We start from the raw sequence: 10,942 nt of genomic DNA, 5'->3' as shown, positions 1-10,942 counted from the left end.
ACTCCTCGGAAGGAAGGTTGGGCAATCTACTTCCATAGTGATACTGCCTTGGCAACCCAAGGAGGGGTCGCTATGAGTCAGGTCCGACTCGACAGCACATAACAACAACAACAGTCATTTGTTGGACATATGATTTGCAAATACTTTCTACCACTTGCAATTTGCCTTCTCATTGTCTTAATAGGATCTTTAATTCAATGCAAGTTTTTAATTTTTATGAAATCCAATTTATCCATGTTTCCCTTTTGTGGATTATGCTTTTGGTATTGTCTAAGAGCTCTTGGCTAACCAGAAGGCTGGCAGTTCAAACCCACCAGCCATTCCTTGGAAGGAAGGTTGGGCAATCTACTTCCATAGTAATACTGCCTCGGAAACCCAAGGAGGGGTTGCTATGAGTTGGGGCCAACTCGATGACACATAACAGCAACAAGACCTCTTGGATTAGCCATAGATCCTGCAGATATTCCTACGTATTTTATTGTTGTTACTGTTGTTATAAAATTTTTATTGTTTTACATTATACATCTAAGTTTGTGATTTAGTGTATGTTAGTTTTTTGTAAAAGGTCTGATGTTTAGGTTGATTTTTATTTTTTAGCATATGGTTGTCCAATTTTTACAGTACCATTTGTTGAAAGGGCTATTTTAACTCCATTGAATTACTTTTGCACCTTTGAAAAAAATCATTTTTGCATATTTGTGTGGGTCTATTTTTGTTGTCTTTATTCTGTTCTATTGATTTATGTGTGTATTCTTCCACCAATATGACATTAAAGTCCTAAATTAGGTGGATTAAATCTTCTCCCTGTATTCTTCTTTGCCAAGATCTTGCTGGGATTTTGAAAGGAATTCCATTAAATATGTATATCAATTTGTGGAGAACTCACATCTTAACTGATACCCCTGAGCATAGTATGTCTCTTCATTGATTTAAATCTTTGATTTCTTTCAGAGTTGTGCAGTTTTAAGCATATACTACAAGACCTATATTGCTTAGCTATTTTATACCAGAGTATTTTTTTTAGCAATTATCAATAGTATTGCTTTTTAATTTTCACTATCCATGTATTCTTTACTAGTATATAGAAATATAGTTGATTTTTATATGTTTGTCTTCTATTTAGTGAATTTACAGATTTTTTTTAGTGCTAGGAAGGTTTCTCTGTGAACATTCCTTGATATTTTCTACATAAATGATCATGGCATTTGCAAATATGGACAGTTATTTTTTTATTTATCTCCTTTCTGATCTGTATGCCTTTTCATTTCCCTTTTCAATTTATTGCACTGGCTAAGAATCCAGTTCAACAATAAATAGGAGTGGTGAGAAAGAACAGCCTTGCCTTATTCTTGATCTTAAAAGGTAATCATTTAGGTATGAAGGTAGCTGTGGGCATTTTGTAGATTCTCTTTATCAAACTGTGGAAATTTCGCTCTGTTCCTGTTTTGCTATATTATCATGAAAGGGTGCTACATTCTGTCAAATACTTTTTCTGTATCAATTAATATGATCATGGAATTTTTCTTCTTTAGTCTGTCAATATGGTGTATTACATTAGAATTTCAAAATTTGAACAAGCCACGCATCCCTGGAACAAACCCCACTTAGTCAAGGTGTACATCCCTGTGTGGCTCAAACAGTTTGTATTCGACTACTAAACAAAGCCTTGATGGTTTGAACCCACCAGTGGTGCCACCAAAGAAAGGCCTGGCAATTTGCTTCTGTAAAGATTACAGCCAAGAAAACCCCATGGAACAGTACTACTCTATAATACGTGGGGTTGAAATGAATTGGAATCAACTCAATGATGTAGGTTTTTTTTTTTTTTAGTTTTTGGTCATTGTGTATAATTCTTTTTGTATATTGCTGAAAGATTCCATCAAATTTTGCTAATATTCTGTTAAGAGTATTTTTAGTTTATATTCACAAGGTATATTGATCTGTGGTTTTCTTTTTTTGTGTGTTTCTTTCTTTCAGGTTTTGGTATCAGAGAAATACTAGTTTCATGAAGTGATTAGAAAGTGTGACCTTTTCTTCTAATTTCTATCATATAACTTATAATGTTTATTTGTTTTAATATTTTACCAGTTTGAAGGAAATGTACTTACTTTTATGATCTTTCATCTCATCCATTTATAATATCATTGTATTAAGTACTTTTTCTATATACATTGATGACCACATTGGATAGTGCTCTATAATTTTTACTTTTTCCATTGTTCTTTCCTGATATTCTGAGATTCCTTCTTTTAACATTTTCTTTTTTCTTAAAGAACTTTTATTTAGCTTTTCTTTTAGGGTAGGCATACTGGAGACACAAGAACCTCACCAGATGGAATACACATGAATTAAATCAACAACATCTGTGGAAAGAGATATAGAGAAGAATAGAGAATAGAGAAGCTTGATACGATCAGTCAAAACAAGGCCAGAGGCTGTTTGCAGAACAGACTATAGATTACTATCATGCAAGTTCAAGTTGAAGCTGAAAAAAATTAAAACAAGTCCACAAGACCCAAAGTATGACCTTAAGTATATTTCACCTGAATTTAGAGACCATCTCAAGAACAGATTTGATGTATTGAACACTAATCACTAAAGACCATATGATTTGTGGGATGACATCCAGGATACCATACTTGAAGAAAGAAAAAGATCGTTAAAAAGACAGAAAAAAAAAGACGCAAATAGACGTCAGAAAAGACTCTGAAATTTGGTCTTTAATATAGAGTAGGTAAAGTGAATGGAAGAAATGGTGAAGTGAAAGAACTGACAGAAGATTTCAAAGGGTGTCTGGAGACGATAAAGTAAAATATTATGATGCAATGTTCAAGGCCTGGAATTAGGAAACCAAATGGGAAGAACATGCTCAGCATTTCTAATACTGAAAGAACTGAATTAAATAATTCAAGCCTAGAGTTTCAGTACTGAAAGATTCTTTGGGCAAAATATGAAATTATTCAGGAAGTAGCAAAAGAAGATAGAAGGAATACATAGTCACTCTACCAAAATGAATTCATTGACATTCAACCATTTCAGGAGGTAGCATATGATCAAGAACTGATGGTATCAAAGGAAGAAGTCCAGGCTGCATTAAGGGAATTGGTGAAAAACAGGAATTGATGGAATAACTGTTGAGATGTTTCAAAAAACAGATGTAATGCTGGAAGAACTCACTCATCTATGCCAAGAAATTTGGAAGACCTGGCCAACTGAATGGAAACGACCTATATTTGTGCCCATTCCCAAGAAAGGGGATCCGACAGAATGTAGAAATTATCAAACAATATCATTAATATCACATGCAAGTAAAATTTTGCTTGTGAAGATAATTCAAAAACAGTTGCACTAATACATTGACAGGGAACAGCCAGAAATTCAAGCTGGATTCAGAAGAGGACATGGAATGAGGATATCACTACTGATGTCAGATGGATCTTGGCTAAAAGCAAAGAATACCATAAAGATGTTTTACCTGTATTCTATTGACTATGAAAAGGCATTAAACTGTGTGGATCATAACAAATTATGGGTAACATTGCAAAGAATGGGAATTCCAGAACATTTAATTGTGCTCATGTGGAACCTGTACATAGACCAAGAGGCACTCATTTGGACAGAACAAAGGGATACTGCTTGGATTAAAACAAAGTAAGGTGTGTGTCAGGGTTGCATCCTTTCAGCATACTCATTCAATCTGTATGCTAAGCAAACATTCTGAAAAGCTGGACTATATGAAGAAGAAGGTGGCATCAGGATTGGAGAAAGACTCAACAACCTGTGATATGCAGATAACACAACATCGCTTGCTGAAAATGAAGAGGACTCGAAACGCTTACTGATAAAGATCAAAGACTTCAGCCTTCAGTACGGACTACACATCAACATAAAGAAAACAAAAATCCCCACAACTGGACCAATAAGCAACATCAAGATAAACAGACAAAAGATTGAAGTCATCAAGGATTTTATTTTATTTGGTTCTACAATCAACACTCATGGAAGCAGTAGTCAAGAAATCAAATGATGTATTGCACTGGGCAAATCTGTTTCAAAAGACCTTTTTACTGTGTTAAAAAGCAAAGAGGATACCTGGAAGACTGAGGAGTGTGTGATCCGGAACATGGTGTTTTCAATTGCCTCACATGCATGTGAAAACTGGACAATGAATAAGGAAGACTGTAGAAGAGTTTGTGCATTTGAATTGAGGCATTAGTGAAGAATATTGAGTATAATTTGGATTGCCAGAAGACAAACAGATCTGTCTTGGCTAAGGCACAGTCAGAATTCTCCTTAGAACGAGGATGGCAAAACTTAGTCTCACTTACTTTGGACATGTTATCAGGAGAAGAACCAGTCCTTGGAGAAGGATATCATGCTGTATAAAGCAAAAGGGTCCGAAAAAAAGACAAAGAACTTCAATGAGAAGGATTGATACAATGGCTGCTACAATGGGTCAGACATAGCAATGATTGTGAAGAAGGTGCAAGACCAGGACGTGTTTCATTTACTTTTACATAGAGTTGTTATGAGTTGGAACCACCTCAATAACACATAACAACTACTGGTGACAAATTCTCTGAGTTTTCATTCATTTGAGAATATCTGGATTTCCCTATCATTTATGAAGAATATTCTTGCTGGATATAGAATTCTGAGCTGTAGTTCTTTTCTTTCAGCATTTGAAAAATGCTACATCATTTCCTTTTGATCTCTGTCATTTCTCATGAGAAATCTGCTGTTATTCAAATTGCTTGTCCCCTAAAGGTAATTTTTCCCCCCTCTGTTCTTGTTTTCAAGATTTTTTTTCTCTGTCTTCAATTTTTAGAAGTTTGACTATGATGTGTTATGGTGTGGTTACTCTGGGTTTTAATTTTGGGGTATTCTCAGCTTCTGGAATCTATAAATTTATGTCTTTTGTTAAATTTGGAAAATTTCAGGTGTTTTTTCTTTTAATATTTTTTACGTTCTGCCCTATATCTCCTCTCTTTTTGTGAACATGAACATGTGTGCTATATAGTCCTAAAGATCTCTAATGTTCTATTCATTTTTTCCTTTAGTTTGTTTTCTGTTTTTCAGATTGTCAGTTCACTGAGTCTTCTCTCTATCCTTCATTCTGTTTTTGACATCATATGTTGTGTTCCTTTTTTTTTCCCCAACATTTCAGACACTGTAGTATCAGCTCCAAAATTTCCATTTATTTCTTCTATTTCCCTCCTGAGATGCTCTACTTTTTTAATTTGTTTCATGTATATTCATAATTACTTGTTAAAGCATTTTCATGATACTGCTTAAAAAATATTTGTCAGATAATTCTGGCATCACTGTCATCTGAATGTTGGCATCTATTCATTGTCTTTCTTTCTCATTTAAGTTGAGATCTTCCTGGTCCTTTGTATAGAGTATATTTTATTAAATCTTGATATTTTGGGTATTAATCTTTTGAAACTCTGAATCTTATTTAAACATTCTCTTTTAGCTAGCTTCCACTGATGCTGCTCTATCTTAATAAGATGGAAACACCATCTTATTCCTTCCAGGTGAGTGCAGAATTCTCCACTTAGGTTTGGGGGTGGGGAGAGTTCCTCATTACTGCCTGACTGGTATGGGAGTTGTGGCTCCTCATTGTTGTTGTTATTTGCTGTCGAGTTGGCCCCAACTCATAGCGACCCCTCCTTGGGTTTCTGAGGCCGTATCACTACGAAAGTTGGATTGCCCAACCTTCCTTCTGAGGAGTGGCTGGTGGGTTTGAACTGTCAGCCTTCTGGTTAGCAGTCAAGTACCTTAGGCACTATGCTACCAGAGCTCCTGGCTCCTCATTAGGCTATAGCTATACTACCTTGACTGAGAGGGATTAGAAGCACCGTATTACTGCTCTCCATATATCTCACCAAGTCTCCTCTAATACCATCCAAACAGGGAGTGGTAGGTATGCCTTGTTACTTCCAGATGAGATGGAAGTCAACTTGGCTTCCTCTGACACTAGTCCACTGGGAAATTTTGTTTTAGCCTCATTAAGGTGGAAGTATATGCTTCTCACTTAGCTTTTACTAGCATGGGTGGAGTCAGGACCACAGTTCTTACTTTGGTGTTTTACTAAAATGAAATAATTATTGTTTAAAAGTTTTCTGTTTTTCTAGGCTGTCCTTTTGTGATCAGGTGCAACCTGGCCATTTCATTGCAGAGGGGTGTGTACAAAAAAGTCAATATACAAATTTCAATTTTCTCTTGAGTTTTATTTTTTCTTAGAGTCCTCAATCTCCAGACTAAGAACATGATTGGGTGCTTTGGCTTCTGAGAGTTTAATTGGGATCCAAACGAAACTTACTGTCATCAAGTTGATTCCAACTCATAACGACCCCTGTTGGGTTTCCAAGGCTGTAAATCTCATGAAAGTATGTTACCCCATTTTCCTTCCATGGAACAACTGGTGGGTTTGAACACTGACTTTCTGATTAGCAGCCAAATGCCTTAACCACTATGCCACCAGAGCTCCTTTGATTTGAAATAGAAGCTAGAGATTTCACATTCAGCATGCAGATTTTCACTGAATTCCTGGTAACTGGAGAGCAGGGCTTCAAACCAGTTCATTCCAGTTTGACTCCCCACTGAGAACTTGAATTTCCACCCCAGATTTACTGAATCACACTCTACATTTAATAAGATCCCCAGGTGAAAAATGAATCAGTTCAAAACCCTGCTTAAGAGGCACTATGTACCTCCAAGAAATTCCTGAGCCAAACCATTTAACCAGCTTCTGTAGAATAAGGTCTTTTAAAATTAGCTAAATGTAATTTTAGTTGGGTTGGAAACAAGTAAAGATAACTTAGTGTTTAGTCTGTTATGCTTGATTAAAAGCCCAAGATTAATTTCCAGATTTATGGAAAAATACTAAATACAATTTCTATAAGAGGATATAGGTATCAGGAGCATTATAGGCAGTTTGAGTAGAAACTGATCAATTACTCAAGAGCTTTAAAGTAGTTAAGAGCTCAGAGAGTTTAATGACTCCAAAGACTTCTGGCCTGGGATATGTGGGAATGAGTTTTCAAAATGTAACAAGGATGTAATTTGGGATTTGAAATAAAGTGAGCACTTCTAAGTACATTCCCTCCCTCTGTGTGGTATGAAAAGTCTTGGGATTATTTCAATCTGTGTTGTTTCTAAATCACTTTGTCTTCAGTTTCCTCTGACCTCTTTAGAGAAGCTTAAAATAAACAAAAATAACCAAAACCAGTTGCCGCCAAATCAATTCCAACTCGTGATGAACCCATGTGTTTCAGAGTAGAACTGCCCTCCACAGGGTTTTCAATGGCAATGGACTTTAAGAAGCAGATTGCTAGGTCTTTCTTTTGAGGCACCTCTGGGGGGACTTGAACTGCTGAGCTTTAGGTTGGTAGCCGAGTGCTTAACTGTTTCTACCATGTAGAGGAACTTAAGGCATAAACTGTACTTGTCAAAACCTTTTCACATACACTTAACTTTAGATTATCATTATTATTATAAAAGATAGAGGTATAATGAAGGTGCCACAGAACTGGGTGTTGTTTCATTCTCTTATACGTACGGTCAGGATGAATTGGAACCCACTCAATGGCAACTAACAACAACATACATAGTTGTTGTTGTTGTTATGTGCTGTCGAGTCGGACCCGACTCATTGCGACCCCTCCTTGGGTTTCCAAGGCAGTATCACTACGGAAGTAGGATTGCCCAACGTTCCTTCCGAGGAGTGGCTGGTGGGTTTGAACCGCCAGCCTTCTGGTTAGCAGTCAAGTGCTTTAGCCACTGTGCTACCAGAGCTCCTATACATATGTGTAGCTACCACTAAAAGTTTTTGAAAAATTAACAAATATCAAATTGGTTATTATATATCAGAGTCTTCTGTGACACTCCCTAAGAACATGGTGAGTAGAAGCTGAAAAAAAAAAAAAAAGCTTCTCTTTCATGAGGAGCATTTCTTAACAAAAGGCTCATCATTTTTCTTTGTTCTGGCAACTATCATTTCTCACCCCTTAGGCCTTTAGCTGAACACAGAGCAATGTTCCCTTTCTGGACTTCAAAAGCACTGAGACTTCTTGTTCCCAAGGAGCTAAGCTGCTTCACTTTATATTTAGAAGTGTGTCTTTACTGCAGATAGAATTCTGTCTCAGAGATTTGTCTTCTTTAGGACATGCTTTTTCCTTTTGTGTAGATTTGGACTTCCTGATATCCATGTAGTTTTGCTTTTGTTATGGATAAGTTCATGTATATTTGTTCAAGAGATGCTAGTGATAGAGCAGAAGCTGAAACCTACCGTGTCTGGCACCATGTGCAGGTCTGATCTTCACCTTCCATGGCCAAGTGTGCTGCAGCTCAATACAAGTTGGACTGTTGTTCCAAATGTTGCATTATTTAAGTGAGAGTACGACAGACTTGAGCACTACCTGGTGCTCACTCTTGTGTGTTTCTGGGTTCACTCCAAAGAAGTTAACAGACCCAGACCTCACCTGGGGGTTTTTCCCTAGAGGGAAAGAGGCAGGTTGGTCTAAGGTCATGGAAGAAGGACTGGACTGGGGAATGAACTCCTTTGTAGTTCTTTGGACTTTGGGTTTTGGAACTTTTTCATTGAAAAGCAGGATGTTTTCAAGGACACTCCCACTGAGGAAGATGAATCCTTTGAAAACAGGTTCCTAAAACATGGGCTGGGAGCTCTGGTAGCATAGTGGCTAAGGCACTTGACAGCTGACCAGAAGGCTGGTGGTTCAAACCCATCAGCCACTCCTTGGAAGGAAGGTTGGGCAATCTACTTCCGTAGAGATACTGCCTCGGAAACCCAAGGAGGGGTCACTATTAGTCAGTCTGGCTCGACGGCAGGTAACAACAACAACAAAACATGGACTGGATGGGAGGGCCACTGTCATGGGCTCTTGAAGTTGACCCAGGATCTTGCCTTGTGGTTTTCGAGGGTACCACATCTAAAAGCAGGAGCTCTGGTAGCATAGTGCTTGTCTCGGCAACCCAAGGAGGGGTGGCTATGAGTCGGGGCTGACTCCACGGCACAAAACAACAACAACATCTAAAAGCAGTTTCATTTTACTTGGTTTCCTTTCTTTAATCCTTTCACTATTTCCAAAGCCTCAATAAAATCTAATAGGCCTCGTCTCTTATCACTGAGACTAAGGGAGAGTCTGTGCTCAGGCTTCAGGCAGAGCAGTGTGTGAGTGTCGAGCAGTGCCCCAAAAGAAACCTCTGTGGAGATGGCAGGAGGTCATATCTTAAGGAACAAGTGGTGGTCTATGGATAGAGCCTGGAGCCAGATAACTGGCTGAGGTAGCAGGTGACAATCAAGAGGGACTTGAAGAACGTGCAAACATTTCCCAGGGGGTCCAAAATACTTGGGGGATAGAAATCTGATAGAGAAAATTTTATCTAATCATGGGATAAAAATTCCAGGTTTCATAATTTAGGATATTCAGAAATGTGACTCATTGTTCATATTGGTTGAACAAATTACTTTGTACTTTTTATAGTTTCCTTTCTTTCTCTCTCTCTCTTTTGACTTATCCTCCTGAACCCATCCTGAATTATAGACTTCAATCATAATTTTCCATGACTTCCATTTTCCCTTGTCTTTCTCAGAGGAGCTCTGGTGGTGCTATGGTTAAAAATATTGGGTTGCTATCTAAAAGGTTGGTATGTTCTTGTGGTTCGAATCCACTAGCTGCTCTGTGGGAGAAAGATGAAGCAATCTTCTTCCATAAGTATTTGCAGCCTTGGAAACCCTATGGGGCAGTTATAATCTGTCATGTATGGTAACTGTGAGTTGAATTGACCTGATAGCAGTGGGTTTGGTTTTTGTTTCTCTTTCTAATGAAATTCTGACAATTTTCTTTTTTCCCTCTTTTGGGTTTATTCTGATTCCACTCATGTACATTTTCATTAATCCTAACCTCTCCATACATGGTTCTAAATTCTCTAGCACATCTGAAGAAGCTGCTCTTCTCCTTTCCTGTCCCCACCCCCTTCATTTTAGCATATACTTCTCCTTCTTACTCTAGGACTTTATTGTCAGCCTTACATAAATTTATTATGTAAAGCATTTCATACACTGTCTCTACTTTTCCCTAATTCTTCTCAACAGTTTAAAAGCTTTTCTAGGAAGTTTCCACAAGCTCTGCTAACCCTGTGGCTTCATCAGAATCTGCCTACTGGATTTCTGGCTCAGTCACCATTGCTTTTCTCTGCTTCTCAGTGTTTCTTTCTTTTTTTTTTTTTTCAGGGACTTTAATGCCAGCATTACTTTATCTTTACACTTAGGAAAGCAAAAAGAAGCTCATCTTTCACTGAATGTTTGACACACACCCAGCCTAATAGCACCATTTCCTTTTTATGAAAATAACCCTTCTTGGTAATACTTTTTCATATATAACTCTCATGGATTTCCCTTTAGGAGCTTTGGTGGTACAGTGGTTAAAGCCTTTGGCTTCTAACCAAAAGGTGAGCCGTTCAAACCCACCAGCCACTTTGTGGGAGAAAAATGAGGCAATCTGCTTCAGTAAAGAGTTACAGCCTTGAAAATCCTGTGGGACAGTTCTACTTTACCCTATAGGGTCTCTATGAGCTGATTCAATGGCAATGGATTGGTGGGTTGTTTTGTTCTGTTTTTCACTTTCAAATTTCTAGCTCCTACACCAGTGCCTAGCATGTAGTAGGTGCCCAACAAATACTGTGGAGTAAGTGAATGAATGAAATGGAACAAACCAAATCTTGTTCCAATTCCAAATTTTTAACAAAAGAGTTGGGCCTAACTCTTCATAAAGTTTCTGAGAAGGCAAAGATTCTCTTGTATTCTTCCTTCTTTCTAAATTTTATCCTGCTGCCTCCTACTCTTAAGAGTTCTGTGCTGTGTCCAAAATGGCTATTACATTATTCTTCAAAGCCTACCTCTTTCGCTTAAAAT

The sequence above is a fragment of the Orycteropus afer genome, unplaced genomic scaffold, assembly GCF_000298275.1.
Source record: "Orycteropus afer afer isolate SDZICR_OR568_19922 unplaced genomic scaffold, OryAfe1.0 scaffold00131, whole genome shotgun sequence".
Classification (NCBI taxonomy): domain Eukaryota; kingdom Metazoa; phylum Chordata; class Mammalia; order Tubulidentata; family Orycteropodidae; genus Orycteropus; species Orycteropus afer.
Note: the sequence above shows the minus strand (reverse complement) of the source record.